The 15,962-nt window shown below is 35.1% G+C and overlaps 1 protein-coding gene across 1 annotated transcript in view; it reads right to left on the reverse strand.

The window, feature by feature from the left end:
* The window catches only part of LOC141514816 (transmembrane protease serine 12-like), a 29,812-nt gene that overhangs the window by 12,945 nt on the left and 905 nt on the right, over positions 1-15,962 (reverse strand). The gene's annotated exons all lie outside the window — the stretch shown is intronic.

Raw genomic sequence — 15,962 nt, forward strand, 5'->3', positions numbered from 1 at the left:
CTACTTCCCAAGACACCAGAACTCATCCTAGTTTTGAGCTGCCCCAGTTCACTTACCTGGATATATGTTCAAACTTGCTACTACAACAATCTGGCTTTAGCTAGTCAAGCCTCAAGGCAGCACTAGTGATCTCATTTGCTACACACAGACATAGCTATCCTTATAGCTTTTCCCTAGTTTCCCCAGACTCCGGTCTAAGAATTTAGACATTCATATAAAAAAACATAATTCTCAGAGCTTATTTTCTACTTCATCTCACCACACCTACTTTTGCTATTCTCTCTTGTTGTGACCACAAAGAATCTCACTGATATTTAGATTACATGGAATTTTTACTACAGTGAAAACAAAAGGAACATTAACTTTAAACTTCCTGGCTAGAAGGTGCTTTTGTAGTTAATGTCCTCATTTTGAACACTCTACCCTCTTCTGTATCAGACTTCTTTGTTCTCCCATGGAGTCAACACCCCAAGTTTTGTCAACAACGTGAGTCTTGGTCCCTGATCCAATTAAGTCTCAAAGATGATTTCAATACCCTCTGAGGAGAATGTAGCCTAGCTTATTCAACAAACACTGCTCTTACCACACCATTTTTGGGGGCAGAATTTCTTAGGTGGGTTCTTTAACTCCATTTATTATAATGCCTTATTTAGATTCAGACTTTCTCTTTTCCTCTATCACCTGGAGATCAATGAAATTCAGGGGGCAAAAGCAACACAGATTGAAGCAAGGATTACTTCTTTGCAAGAGGTTAGATACTTCATCCACCTAATGAGGTATGGGGAAGAGGGCATGTTTTACAACTCACCTTACTCAGAATTATTCTACTTCCTAAATCCTTGAATCTGAATTTTGTTTTGTTTTGTTTTGTTTTGCAAGGCAAACGGGGTTAAGTGGCTTGCCCAAGGCCACACAGCTAGGTAATTATTAAGTGTCTGAGACCGGATTTGAACCCAGGTACTCCTGACTCCAGGGCTGGTGCTTTATCCACTATACCACCTAGCCGCCCCTTGAATCTGAATTTTCCTTCTCTAACAACCGTTTCCTGACTCTTTAATTCTCAGAGAATTTATTCTTCACCTCCTGGTGCCCTAACTCAGCTTATTTCTAAGTTTGTCACCTCTGTTCTAGCTTCACTTGCCCTCCTATCCAATCCTGATCCTATTAATCTCTTGACTTCATGACTAGTTCACAAAGAAAATGTATCGCTATTCTTGAATACTTTGCCAGCTGAATGTACTGCACTAAACTGCAAAGTAACTCCCACTATGTAACTTCTCTGAATTATGACTGAGTCCACTATAAATTCCTTCTATCTAAATTTGCCTGGGCCTTTATTCCTGCATCATAACTCTTTTATTCACTTGTTTGTCAATGAGACTATTTCCAACAACTTTCTTTTACTCTTAAGCATAGAATGATTACCTAGTATCATTGAGAGCCCCGGTGAGGTTATCTAACATAGATGTCTAGTGACCCAGTCAAAAAATTGTGATTTCCTTCGTTTTGTTTAGCAAAGTATAAGAGTAAAGGCAGCAAGCAGATGGTGGGAATGATCCAAAGCTGAGGTTTGTCAGAAAACAATGTGCAATATGATAAGGGCGCAGGGACCTCAAAAGGACAGTGTAGAGTTGATTCCTCAAGGAGTACAGGTGGGGAAAAAAAAGTGATGAGTGGAGAGAAAGCTCAGAACTTGGGATAAGGTCTGGCCAAGAATGCAGGCTGTGTTCAAGAACCAGGTATTGAAAGAGGGCCAGGCCTGGGGAGGACCAAGGCAGGAAGTGCTGAGACAAAAGGAAATCCCAGAGAGTCCTGAACACATACGGAGTGGGTGTCAACTGGCAGCTGTGTCACTCACTAGCCAGTTCTGGGTAACAGATACTTGGGGATAGACGAGAGGAGTTGTTTCTTCTAAGCTGTGTACTGAGCAAAGAACAAGTTCAGAGACAAAAAGTAGATGTGGGTTCTGATCACAGGAACAGAGTAGAGAGTTGATTAGCCCTGCTTAGAAAGCCTATAGTGAGTAACTAGGAGAGAAATTCTAGATTAAAAGGGAACCTAAAGTTCTGTCATTCAGAAACTCCTGTTTCCCAGCTGCCTAATAGTGGGTTGAGTCCAACATCAGTCTACTGCAACTTTCTAGCAGGGACAAGCCTATAGAGGTCTTGTTCTGACCCAAAACAGGGTCAGGAATTTGCAGGGTTCAAACCATAAAAGCAAAAATAGACTACTCCATATCACTTTGTAAACTCTAAAAGTAAAGGTTCCATTGTTATATTAGATTATTTGCTATCAAGGGTAGGGGGAAGGCAAGGAGAAAAATGTAGAACTCAAAATCTTACCAAAAATGAATGTTGAAAATTATCTTTGCATGTAGTTGGAAAAATAAATAAATCTATTAAAAGGAAAAAAAAGTAAAGGTTTCCTATCCTGAGCTGTCCCTGAAACTGAAATACTCTAAGAAAACAACAAAAGGACATAAGACAAGAAAAGCTCAGCCCAGCTATCCCCCCCTCCTCTACAAGTACTCAGAGTCTAACCGTAATATCAAGTCCAAAGACTGGAAAAATGATCATACCCAAAGAGAATTCCACTGAAAAGGATTATTACAATGATAGGGAAGTTTAAGTCACAAACCTAAAAGAGAATAATTAAAAAATATCCACATGCAAAGCCTCAAAATTAAATGAAGCTTTGCTTCAAATCCAATCAGAATTACTAGAGGAAATTAAGTTAGCGTTTTAAAAAAAAGAGCTAAAAAAATTATTTTAAATACATCTGAGAGTACCAATCAGAAAAAAATGGGTAAAGATGAGAGCTATGGAAGAAAGGTTTAGAATTAACAGCTTGACAAAAAAGATCCAAAAATAATACCCTAAAGAATAGATTGGACAAAAAAGAAATTAATGATTCCATGAGACAACAGAGAATATTAAAGCAAAGTCAAAAGATTTGGAAAAATAAAAAGAAATGTAAGGTATCTCATAACAACAACAAGACTTGGAAAGCAGAACAAGGAGGGATAATATAAGATTCATTGGACTACCTTAATGCTATAACTACAAAAGAGTTTAGATAAAAACACCAAGAAATCACAAAAGAAAACTATTCTGATCTCTTAGGAAAAAAAAAGTAGAAAGAATCTATCAGTCACTTCCAGGGCCTGGCAAAGAGAAGGTGATACATAAATGTTTATTATCTTCTCCCTTTTTTTACTGAAAGGAACCATAAACAATAAATCAAAATAATACTAAATATATTTGCACCAAAAAAGCTACCCTCTAAATTTCTAAAAGAACAATTAAATGAATTAAACAAAGAATAGACATCATCATGATAAAATAAATTTAAAAAGTGGATAATAAAATTTTAATAGTGTGGAATTTTAATTTACCTCTTTTGGACACAAAGTCATCTAACAAAAAAATAAGCAATAAAGAAAATGAGGAACTAAATATAATTTTTAAGAAATTACATATGATAGACCTCTAGAAATTATTTAATGAGAATAAAAAGTATTATATCCATACCTTCACAAAAAAGTGGCCATATTAAGGTAAAAGTGTTTTGCAAGAAAATTTAGAAAAGCAGTAGCAGCAAAAAATTTTTACAGACCATAATGCAATAAAAGTCATAATAAAGGCCTTTTGGAATGACTGAACAACAATAAGAAGTGGATAGGTGATCAGAGGAATTAAGTACACAATATACAGAAGCAAATGAACACAATAATCTAGTGTTTGATTAACCCAAAGATTCCAGCTTGGGAAGCAAGATCTCAATGTTTGTCAAAAACTATTCAGAAAATGGGAAAACAGAAACTAGGTATAGACCAATGGTCTATTTAGACATGTTGTGGTTGTTCATTCATTTCAGTTGTGACTCTATGTGACTCCCTTAGGAGTTTTCTAGGTAAAGATTCTGGAATGGTTTGCCATTTCCTTCTCTAGATCATTTTATAGACGAGGAAACTGAGGCAAACAGGGATAAGTGACTTGTCCAGGATTCCACCGCTTAAGTGTCTGGGGCTGGATTTAAACTCAAGAAGATGATTCTTCCTGACTTTAAGCCCAGCACCATCTGCCTAGCTGCCCTGATTTTTAGACACAGTGGATGATATAAACAAATTGGAGGATCATGGAAGTTAATACCTGTCAGGTCTATGTATAGGAGAAGAGTTTATGACCAAATAAGTGATAGAAAGGTTAGTAGGAGATAAAATAGACTCTTTTGATTACATCAGAAAGATAAAGTGAATATAAAGGATGATAAAATTTTAAGTTTTTACACAAACTAAAGCTGAACACAATGCAGCTACAATTAGAAAAAAATCAGAGAACTGGGAAAATGTCTTTGCAACATATTTCTTTAATAAAGTTCCCATTTCTAAGCGATATATAATGCAAATTCTAGAAGAATAACAGCTATTTACCCAATAGACAAATGGTCTATGATATGAATAGGCAGTTTTTTGTTGTGTTTTTTTTTTTTTGCAAGGCAAATGGGGTTAAGTGGCTTGCCCAAGCCCACACAGCTAGGTAAGTATTAAGTGTCTGAGCCCGGATTTGAACTCAGGTACTCCTGACTCCAGGGCCGGTGCTTTATCCCCTACACCACCTAGCCGCCCCAAATAGGCAGTTTTTAAAAGAAATCTAGCTATCAAATGGTCATATCAATGGTTAAAGAATACCTTATACCTCACACCCATCAGAATGGCAAAGTTGATGAAAAAGACTGGAGAGGCTATAGGAAAACAAATACAATAATGCACTATTAGTGGGGCTACAAACTGGTTCATACATTCTAGAAAGTGATTTATAACTATGCAACTTCATATATCTTTTGAAAGAATACACAATATACACCGTATTGAAAATTGAGGGGTGCCCATCAACTGGGGAACAACTTATGGTATTATGAATGTAATAAAATACTACTGTGTTTTAAAAAATGACAAAGAAGGTGGTTTCAGAGAAACCTGTGAAGACTTGTATGAACTGATGCAAAATAAAGTGAGCAGAGTGAAGAAAACAATTTCTACAATGCCAACAATATTTTAAAAACAAACATCTTTGAAAAACTTAGGAATTCTGGCCAACTATAATCCCAGAGTATTATGATGAAACAAACTACCTCTCTCTAGATAGAAAAATGATGGATTCAGAGTACAATTAAGGTGTGTGTTTGTTTTCTGGATATGGCTAATGTCAGGATTTATTTTTCCTGACTATTTTTGCAATGGGACATGTTTTTCTTGCTTTCTTAATGGGGGAAAGGAGGGGAGGCAGAAGGGAAAGAATTTGGAGCAGAAAATAAAATTAAATTAAAATAACCCAAAATTAAAATTCTATGTTTTTAAAAAATATCAGTTATAATTTTATATGCAAGTTTAACAGTTGATATTGAATGACTTGACAAGCATAGAATGATTTTGAAAGTCAATATTAATTTAGAACATATTCATGTTCTAATTTATAACATCTTACGAAGAAAGATGATAGACAATCATGAACATTATCATCTGAGAAAGCAAAAAAAAAGTAGTAGATAATATGAAGTAATTTTTTTAAAAACTTGGCAAATGACCTAAGTAAAACCCTATCAAGATTATTTAAGGATAAAAAAATGGAAGGATGACAACAAATAAAAGAAAAATGACAAAGATGCATAAAGAGTACTACTATAACAATCTGTTTTCATCAAGGACATTGGAACCACTACATTATAGTCCTCCTATAGAAGAAGAAGAAATGGAATAAAAGAAAATAAATATGGGAGGAAGAACTTGATGAAATCAAGTATATATAGAGGAGATGCATGTAATAAGAGGTAATTATGAAAGCATTAAGAAATTGATATATGAGTTATCTAAAGGTGGGAAAGGCATCAAAAGAATAGAAGAAGTAAATTCAAGTCTTTTTTAAAAACAAAAAGATAACTGAGAAAATAAAAAAAACTACTACCCTACATGTTTATTCTTGGATACCTATCTACCTATACAAAAATTTTATGCAATACAACTAAATACAAACTAAGAGTATCTTCAATAAGAGTATTAGACTAGAACAAGCAAGTTTTCATAAGGAATAGTCAACACTATTTCACTATTGACTTAAAAGATGTAGAGGATGTAAGATTTCATTGTACTATGATTTTTTAATTAGGAAAACTTTTGAAATGATAAAGTAATAAATACACTTTTTTTAAAGGTTTTTGCAAGGCAAATGGTGTTAAGTGGCTTGCCCAAGACCACACAGCTAGGTAATTATTAAGTGTATAAGGTTATTTGAACTGAAGTCCTCCTGACTCCAGTGCCAGTGCTCTCTCCACTGTGCCACCTAGCTGCCCCCTAAAGGTTCTTTTTCTATAAAGCTAATCCATATATCAAAATCATTCAAGATTCCTTACAAGATATAATCCAGCATCTGATGAGACACAAGCATCAGATAAGACATAAAATAGGGAGATGGATGCTCACCAAAAGTTGAGTCTGCCTGTGGATGGCAAGATTCTCCAAATGTCCCTTTTTGCAGATGACATTGTGCTAGTTGTATCAAGTTCCAGAACAGTGAAGAGTATCCTGGAAGGCAGCCATAACCATTCAAAAGAGTTTGGACTGCCCAGCCAGACACAAGACCAAGTAGATGAAAACTATTTATTGCCCTGATTATGCATTGGATGAAAAGTTTATAGAGCTTGTCCATCTGTACATACAACTAGGATCAACATTACAGAAGGACAATGAACTGGGTACACAGTGAAACAGGAAGAGGAAAGCAGGATAATGACTCCAAGCTTCCCATGAAAACAATGATCCATCTTTCTAAATACTAGCATTCCACCAGTATTATTATATAGAAATAAGACACAGAATATAACAGTTTCCAAATTAAAACTAAGTATCACACCGAATGCAAAGGAAGGACTTACAAAAGGGATGCAGAGGCTGTAATTAAAAACAATGAAGAACTTAAAAGAACCGGATTAAAAGATGTTATTGAAGAAATGTTTGATGGGGAGAGAGAATAGTATATGGTAAAGGTGAAGAATGACAGGCAGATAGACAGAATTCTCCATGGGTACCCTTGCCATTTCAGAAACAAAGTGAGGGATTCCTTCAACATTTAGTGAATTTATAGAACGTAAATGAAAGTCACAATAGATAGGCAAGAACAAGTTGGCAGCAATCTACATCACTGGATCAATTTAAGTATGATTATTTTTGTTATATAGAAACTTAAAAGGCTTTTATAAATAAATATCCATGTTTCTTATGTTATTTTTTATTGTCTCTGTAACACCCTCTCTGGGCTACTTCACCAAATTACACTTAACACTCCTGACTTGGGTCCTCAGAAGGCAGCTGTTATCTTGGGTAGGAGTAAAAACCTGTAGCTCATGAGGCCCCACCAGGGTGATTCCCCTTCAAGATCAGATAGTGGACACAAATTACTCTTAGGAAAAAGCACATAGCAAAGTTAAAAAAAAAAAAGAATAGTAGCTCTAAAACATTCTCTCCCCTTAAACCAGGGACATACCTTCTAATAAATTCATTTAACAGGACTTGGTAGGAAGAAGGCAATACACAACTTTAGTGAAGGCTCTGGAAGTCTTTCTCTCTTCCAAGAGTCCTTGTGGCAATTCTGCTTGGGTATAGCATTCTTGGGGTTTCCCAGGGTCTACTCTTTTCCATAGCAGGTGGTCTTCTCTGCTGCCAAGCAGAAGCTGTTTCCTCTCTTACAATTCCACATCTGTGTTTCTCTGGAGCTTGTCTCTCTGCTCCCTCAACATTTGAGTTTCTCAAACTAACTCTCAAATTGTTGGACTAGATCTGTACGTGTGTGTGTGTGTGTGTGTGTGTGTGTGTGTGTGTGTGTGTGTGTGTGTGTGTGTGTGTGTGTGTCTGTTTCTCTCCCTCTCTCTCTCTCTGTCTCTGTCTCTCTCACTCCTACTGTTGAAAATTATAGATAACTGAGGAGAGGGAAGTCCCTTCCCAGGTCACCCCCTACAGAGTTCTCCTGAACTTAAATTTCCCCTAAACTAAAACTCAGTCCTTGGGCTTGTTGCTTTTATTTGTTTGTTTGTTTGTTCTGAGGTCATGATAATATAATAAAGTTATTTCCTTTAATTATTTCAGGGAAAGGAGCAGTCTGTGCAAAGTCATGAAAGTAAGAGATGGAATGTTAAGTTCAGGATGTATCACAATAAGGCATTTGGTCTCTAGTGTAGAGTTCTTAAAGGCAACAGTGTGGCATAGGTATAGATAGGCTAAAGACTTCAAAAGACTTTATTTTTTTAGGTTTTTACAAGGCAAATGGGGTTAAGTGGCTTGCCTAAGGCCACACAGCTAGGTAATTATTAAGTGTCTGAGACCGGATTTGAACCCAGGTACTCCTGACTCCAGGGCCTGTGCTTTATCCACTGCACCACCTAGCCACCCCCTTCAAAAGACTTTAAATGCCCAGTAATGGGTACGCCACTATTATTAAGGAAGGGTTGGCATAGACAGACTCATACTTTAGGAATACTATTTAGCCAGCTGTGTGGTAGATGGATTGAAAGTGTGATAAGAATGGAAATGAGAAATACAATTAGGAGGCTGATACAATACTCCAGATCTAAGAAAATGGATAGTGGTTTTATGAGTAAAAAGGAGAAGACTATGAGAATGAAAATCTACATAAAACTGATAGGTATAGAGATGACATGGACCCTGCCCTTAAAAAACTTTTGAAATGTTTTCCTTCCTTTTTCTCTCCCTCAGTTCAAGTCTTATTCTTCCTGTAAAGTCTACTTTAAGACCTTCAAGACCTTCTACTTTATTATTATCCAAGATAGTACTTTATTATGATGATGGTATAATATTGTACATGTAATTTAGTGTTTTCTGGGGCATAGAGAACTTTTATATAAATTTTTTATTTTTCTCAGTGTCAAGAGCAAGAGTTCTTCACCTGTAGTCTGAACTTTTTTAATGTGTATTTTGATAATTGTATTTCACTCTAATTTATTACCTTTGCAATCTTACAAGTTTTATTTTTTGTATTATCAATCATTCTCTAAAAGTAAATAGACCTTCTCTCTGGATGTCCTGTTATGCCAGTCATCACAAGCTGGTACAGACAGCCTGGTCAGGGGAGGGGGAAAAAGAGACTGTCAAGCTTTATAACTGATAAAAGACAGAGATCCTGAATTGGGGGGCACTCCTCTTCCCCTAATGGAACCGCAATATAAAGCAGACAACCTGGGTCAAGGGGTATATCCCTAATGGACCTATGACAGATACTAAAATGTCCGACACAGCTTTAGGGCAATGTGAGGCTGGACTCCAACAATGTCCAGCCCTACCTGGATCCCACCGGGGTCTTTGTCTATCCCACCCATGAGTGAGTTAGGTTTCTAACTGGTTCCCATGCATTCTTGACTATAATCTTAAGAGAAATAAAGCATGCATGCCAGCCTAATTCTGATTGTCTTTCTTGAGACCAACCTCTTGGGGCTGACAGCTATTGTGGCGACTGGGATGAGATCCTTCCCCTGGCATTCTGTGACCTGCCTTGCCCCAGGTTCTATTTACCTGAATTTACACCCTGAGGGAGAAGCTCTAAGCCTCAGGAGTCTGCACCGTCTCTAAGCTTGCTCTCAGGTGAAGACCCTGCTGCTGCAAATGGTCTTCTCTGAAGTTTTGGACAAGGGTCAGTCAGTTAACTAAAAAGGATCCCTAAATTTTGCTGCCCCCCCCCCCCCCCGCTGTTTAGACTGGTTTAAATTGGTTTATCTTAAAATGAACTCAAACCTAACATGTCCAGATTGGGGTGAGAACATTGACATCGCTGCTTTGCAGGATGGAAGAAGCAGAGAGGCAGAGTACAGGGCAGAACTTCCCTTAAACTCACAAAGTCACCTGGCACCCAGCCCCACTCCTCTCAGCTCCCCCAACACCATACCCCCCCCCCCAGGCTTGACAAGGGTAATTCCACTCTGCTCATGGACCATACCCCTGCACTGAAGCCTGCATTGAAGAAACTGAAAAGAGGATAAGTATGATTTTTTAATTTGAAAAGTTGTGCTAAGTAGGCAGCCAAACCTTTTTGTAATATCTGTTACCAGGGTTTGGGAATAAAATTTTGTGAAATGCAAACTAATGCTGAAAATCTGCTAGGATAGTAAGACATTGATTTTACCAAGATGATGATGATTTGAAAGTCAGTAGACCAAGTTAGAGATGGTTAAGGTGAATCAGAATGAAGAACACCATGTGTTTCAAGTGCCTCTTGCTATATACTGTATATACTATATATACTATATACTATATATATCTGTGGTAGTCGATTAGCTGGAAATAATGAATAAGAATAAGAATAATGTTTGGAATAAATAACCCTTGTGCAAAACATAAATACTAAATAATTGAAATTATAAACTGAGGTTCTATATGATAACATTTGGAAAATAAATATAGGGAGAATTAAGTTTATCCTGATCTCATTCGAAGTAAAATTTTTGTTTAAAATGTGAATTCTTCTTTTAAGTTTATGGATTTCATTATTAAAAGACTGAAGTATAAATAAAAGCCAGTTAGCAGAGTAGCAATTCAACAAGGGTGTAAGTATTTTAGAATTTCAGGTTCTAGTCCCATGCTTAAATAGAAGTACAAAGACTTGACTTCAGTAAAAATTACAAATTGAAAAAGGAAAGATTCTTAGAAATCAGTCTGCAATCAACTTTAGTCTAGGAGTAAGGTTAGATCATTTGGTTAATCTTATTCACCCAATCCTCAAGATTCACCCAATCCTTCCTGTAGGAAGTTCTTTAATTATTATATAAAATTTTTCCCCTAATACTGTTCAATTATTTATCATTTAAATTCAACTTTTTTAGTATCTCAGCCTGTTCTTGGGCATGCTCTGCCAGTATTACACCAAATTTCCTAGATATCTTTGCCTGGGCCCAAAAGCAGCAGTATATCTTAGAAACTTGGAAAATTTTAGTCCAGCACATTTTAAGCTAACCTGATGATAACAGAGGTAATTTCAAGCTGTTTATAAAACTTTCTATGTATTTTCTAGTATTTGCAGCTTAAAATTCCTGGGATTTGGGAATGGAGAGTGGAATCCTTAAGACAGCTCTTTAATCTAATAAATCTTAAGGGTAGAGGTAAGGGATCCTAGCTCTATGAGGAAGTAGAAGAAAAGGTTATTCAGAGCTAGAAACTGTCATCATTTGTCTTTAAAAGGAAAAAAAAGAGAAAATAGTAGAAATTAAAGTGTTAATATTCATTATAAATCTGGATTTGGTCTGATTTAAGCCATAAAAATGGCACCACATGTTACCTGTTATTTGGCATTAAGAAATAGTTTACTGTTTTGTAAGGGGATAATATGGAAGCCCACCTCTCAGGGATGGTGTAAGAATCACATGACTATAGAATACTTGGCACCGGAAAAATGCCATATAAATGTTAACTGTTTTTATTATCTCTAATTAGATGTAATTTCTCCATAGTTGAAAACTTTACATGGGTTTTAGATATGATCAGTACACAATACCAATGTTGATGAGATGAATGATCTTCTGTACAATGTAATCTGAAAGTGTATTCAATTAAATTAAAGTCACCTGTTTGGCAATGAGTTTGTTTCAAGTTTTAAATACATTATATTGTTTATATATATGTTATGCTGCTAAATTTTCCTATGTTGTGAAACTTGATAAACAATTGTATCAGCTATGTTGCTAGAACAGGAAATTTCTGTACTGTTGAAAACAAAATAATGAAAGGGTATGAGGTAGATCATTCCTGCTGACCCTGTGTATAATATTCTAATGAGGGCAGCTAGGTGGCGCAGTGGATAGAGCACCGGCCCTGGAGTCAGGAGTACCTGAGTTCAAATCTGATCTCTGTCACTTAATAAGTGACTAGCTGTGTGGCCTTGGGCAAGCCACTTAACCCCATATGCCTTGCAAAAAAAAAAAAAAACTTAAAAAAAGACTAATAAATGAAACGTTTATTTAAAAAAAAAAGAAATTATAAACTTCCAAGTTTTGTCTATATTAAAAGGAAATTCATCTAAAATTATTTTGGTATCATCCATGAAAATTATGAGATTGTTTATTAAGTTACTTAGAGTTATTGTTTTAATCAAGTATCTACTGAAGTATTTTAAAAGGGAAAGATCTGTGATTGTACAAAGAAAAGCTCATTTGTAAACTTATAAGGATTATTGGAATCATCTAGTCATTAATTCTTTTTTTTTAGGTTTTTGCAAGGCAATGGGGTTAAGTGACTTGCCCAAGGTCACACAGCTAGGTAATTATTAAGTGACTGAGGCCAGATTTGAACTCAGGTACTCCTGACTCCAGGGCCGGTGCTCTATCCACTGCGCTACCTAGCTGTCCCATAGTCATTAATTCTTATCAATACTGTTTAAGAGTCTTCTGTGTTGTAGAATACCTACTGAGCATAGGGGAATTTCTCTTGCACAAAATGGGGAGGGTAATTTTCAAGCCTGCTTCATCTAAGGATATATTTATATATAAATTAATTTAGAGGTTTATCTAGGGATTTAATTCACTTCAGAATGTAATTATTTTTCTTGATTTCTCATGATATATTTAAAAGCAAAGGGAAGAAAAAGATATTGAGAAAATTTAAAGGTCTAACAAACTTTGTTATTGTGATAAGGTTAATTTAATTAGTTATGTTCTTTTTGACCTGGAAACACTGAATCTCCTCTCTATTGTAAACAAACACCTTTTGACTAGAAGAAGATGGTACTTCTTAGATATTAGGAAGTTATTTTTGTCTTTAAGACTTTGGGGATTTATTTTTGTTGCTTAAAGATATTTTACACCAACTTAAGTTTAATAAATTCCAATTTTAAAGCTTTATTTTTTCTTTAGGATTAAATAAGAGAGAGGTATCAGTCATTTTAGAAGTTCCCAACTAATTCGCTTCATAAAAGTTTAGTAATTATTCTTCTATCATCAGGATAAATTTTAAGTGGTTTTTAATAAAAGGAAACACTTTTAGAAAGAAATGTTTTAAGTCCAACAGAAACTTTTGTAAAAAGTTTTGTGTGATTTGTGGATGGTCTACTAAATCTGTAAGTTAATTTATTACAATATAATTTGATGTTGATAACAATTATGTCCAACCAACTGTGATTGATGAGACTTTAGAACCCTGAATATTCTTTTTGGAGTTTCATTCTTGGGTTTGCTATGTCCTTGGGCCGTCCTTAAATACATGCTTTCTTCTACCAAACATTTAAGAAACAATTAATTCCTATTCTACATAAACTATTTTTAAAAATGGGAGAGGAAGGAGTTCTGCCAAACTCCTTTTATGACACCAACATGGTGCTGATACCTAAACCAGGAAGAACCAAAACAAAGAAAATCATAGAATATTAATGCAAAAATCTTAAATAAAATTTTTACAGCAAGTTATTACCAGGATCATACACCATGATCAGGTTGGATTTATACCAGGCAGTCAGGGATTGTTCAAGATTAGGAAAACACTCAACATAATTAAACATCAATAGCAATCAACAGAAATTATGTGATTATCTCAATAGATTCTGAAAGTCTTTGAGAAAATATAACATCTATTCCTATTAAAAACACTAGAAAGTTTAGAAATAAATGGAGTTTTCTTTAAAATAATAACTAATAGCTATCTAAAACCAACAACAAATATTATATTTAATGGGAATAAACCCAGAGCATTTCCAATAAAATCAGGGGTGAAACAAGGATGCCCTTTATCACCATTACTATTCAATATAGTTAGAAATGCTAGCTGTAGCAATAAGAAAAGAAAAAACAATTGAAGGGATCATAATTGACAAGGAGGAAGCAAAACTTTCACTCTTTACAGATGATATGATGGTATACCTAGAGAACCAGAGAAATTCATCTAAAAAAACTCCTTGAAACAATAAACAAATTCAGCAAAGTAGCAGGATATAAAATAAACCCATAAATCATCAGCATTTCTATATATGAACAACAAAGTCCAAGAGCAAGAGAGAGAAAGAGAAATTCCATTTAAAAGCCCAGAAACTGTATGAACACAATTATAAAGCACTCCTTAACCAAATAAAATCAGATCTAAATAATTGGTCAAATGTTCATGGTTAGGTTGAGTTAATATAATAAAAATGACAATTCTACCCAAATCAAATTACTTATTCAGTGCCATACCAATCAAATTACCAAATAACTTCTTTATCGAGCTAGAAAAAATACTAACAAATTCATCTAGAACAACAAAAGGGCAAGAATAGCAAGGGGACCGATGACATGAAATGTAAAGGAAGGTGGCCTAGCTCTATTTGATCTAAAACTTTACTATAAAGCAGCAGTCATCAAAACTGCCTGGTACTGGTTAAGAAATAGAGTAATGCATCAGTGGATTAAGATAAATTCAAAGGAAACTACAGTAAATGACTACAGCAATCTACTATTTGACAAACCCAAAGACATCAGCCTCTGGGAAAAAACTCACTATATGACAAAAATCATTGGGAAAACTGGAAAATAGTATGGCAAGAACTAAGCATAGATCCACATCTCACACCCTATACCAAAGTAAGGCCAAAATGGGTACAGGATTTAAACATAAAGAGCACTACCATAGATAAATTAATAGACCAAAAAATATTCTGTCTATCTGATCTATGGAAAAGGGACAAATTTTTGAACAAACAAGAATTAGAGCATATTATAAAATGAAAAATGAATGATTTTTATTATGTTTAATTAAAAAGTTTTTGCACTAATAAAATCAATGCTGCCAAAATTAGAAGGAAAGCAGAAAGCTGGAAAACAGTCTTCACAACAAAGAGTTCTGATAAAGATCCCATTTCTAAAATATATAGAGAACTGCATCAAATTTATAAAATCACAAGTCATTCCCCAATTGATATATAGTCAAAGGATATGAACAGTTTTCAAATGAAGAAATTAAAGCTATATATAATCATATGAAAAAATGCTCCAAATCACTATTGATTAAAGAAATGCAAATTATATCATCTCACACCCATTAGATTAGCCAAGATGAGAAAAAAGGGAAGATGATCAATGTTGGAGAGTTTGTGGGAGGATTGGGACATTGATAGTGGAGTTGTTGAACAGATCCAACCTTTCTGGAGAGCAATATGGAACTATGCCCAAAGAGCAGTAAAACCTTGAGATGTTCACATTACTTAAAAGGATTCTGGGACCAATTTTGTCTATTGTTTATTATTAAGCATATTTTTCTCTTTTTGTTTTGTTTTTGAGGTCTTTGCAAGGCAATGGGGTTAAGTGACTTGCCCAAGGTCACACAGTTAGGTAATTATTAAGTGTCTGAGATCACATTTGAACTCAGGTCCCTGATTCGAGGGCCTTTGCTCTATTCACTGTGCCACCTAGCTGCCCTATTATTGAGCATCTTAAAGCAAAATCACTTGTGTAACATTGATATAAGTTGTGGTTTTTCTGCCATGAATCTCTGCTACTAATGTGATATAATAATTAATACTTTTATGTACGATATTTGATCCTTGAGACTTGAACTCACCTGAAGCTCTGGTTATTGGAACTTGATACTTTGTGGGATACTTAACTGATAGTATTCTGAGTCTGACTCCAGGTTATGTTCATGAAAGAATGCTATTGAATCAATGATCCATGATATCAAAAACCCTAACAGCCTTTACATGGATAGACTGCAAGTGGGGTTCTCATGGGAAAAGCTGAGAGACCAAGAATCAGCTAAACTGATACAATTCATCTACCTGCTCTGGAACTGGAAACAAAATATGTTTAATACTTTCCCTGATCTTACTATTCTTTTATGGCAGACTTCTATGGTTGTTGGTTGCTCAGTATGAACGCAATATTATGTCTTTTCTCTTATAGGATATTTCAAAAAATTAACCAACTCCACACAAAGGAGGAAAGTTATT

Source organism: Macrotis lagotis, chromosome 2, assembly GCF_037893015.1.
Source record: "Macrotis lagotis isolate mMagLag1 chromosome 2, bilby.v1.9.chrom.fasta, whole genome shotgun sequence".
NCBI classification, from domain to species: Eukaryota; Metazoa; Chordata; class Mammalia; order Peramelemorphia; family Peramelidae; genus Macrotis; species Macrotis lagotis.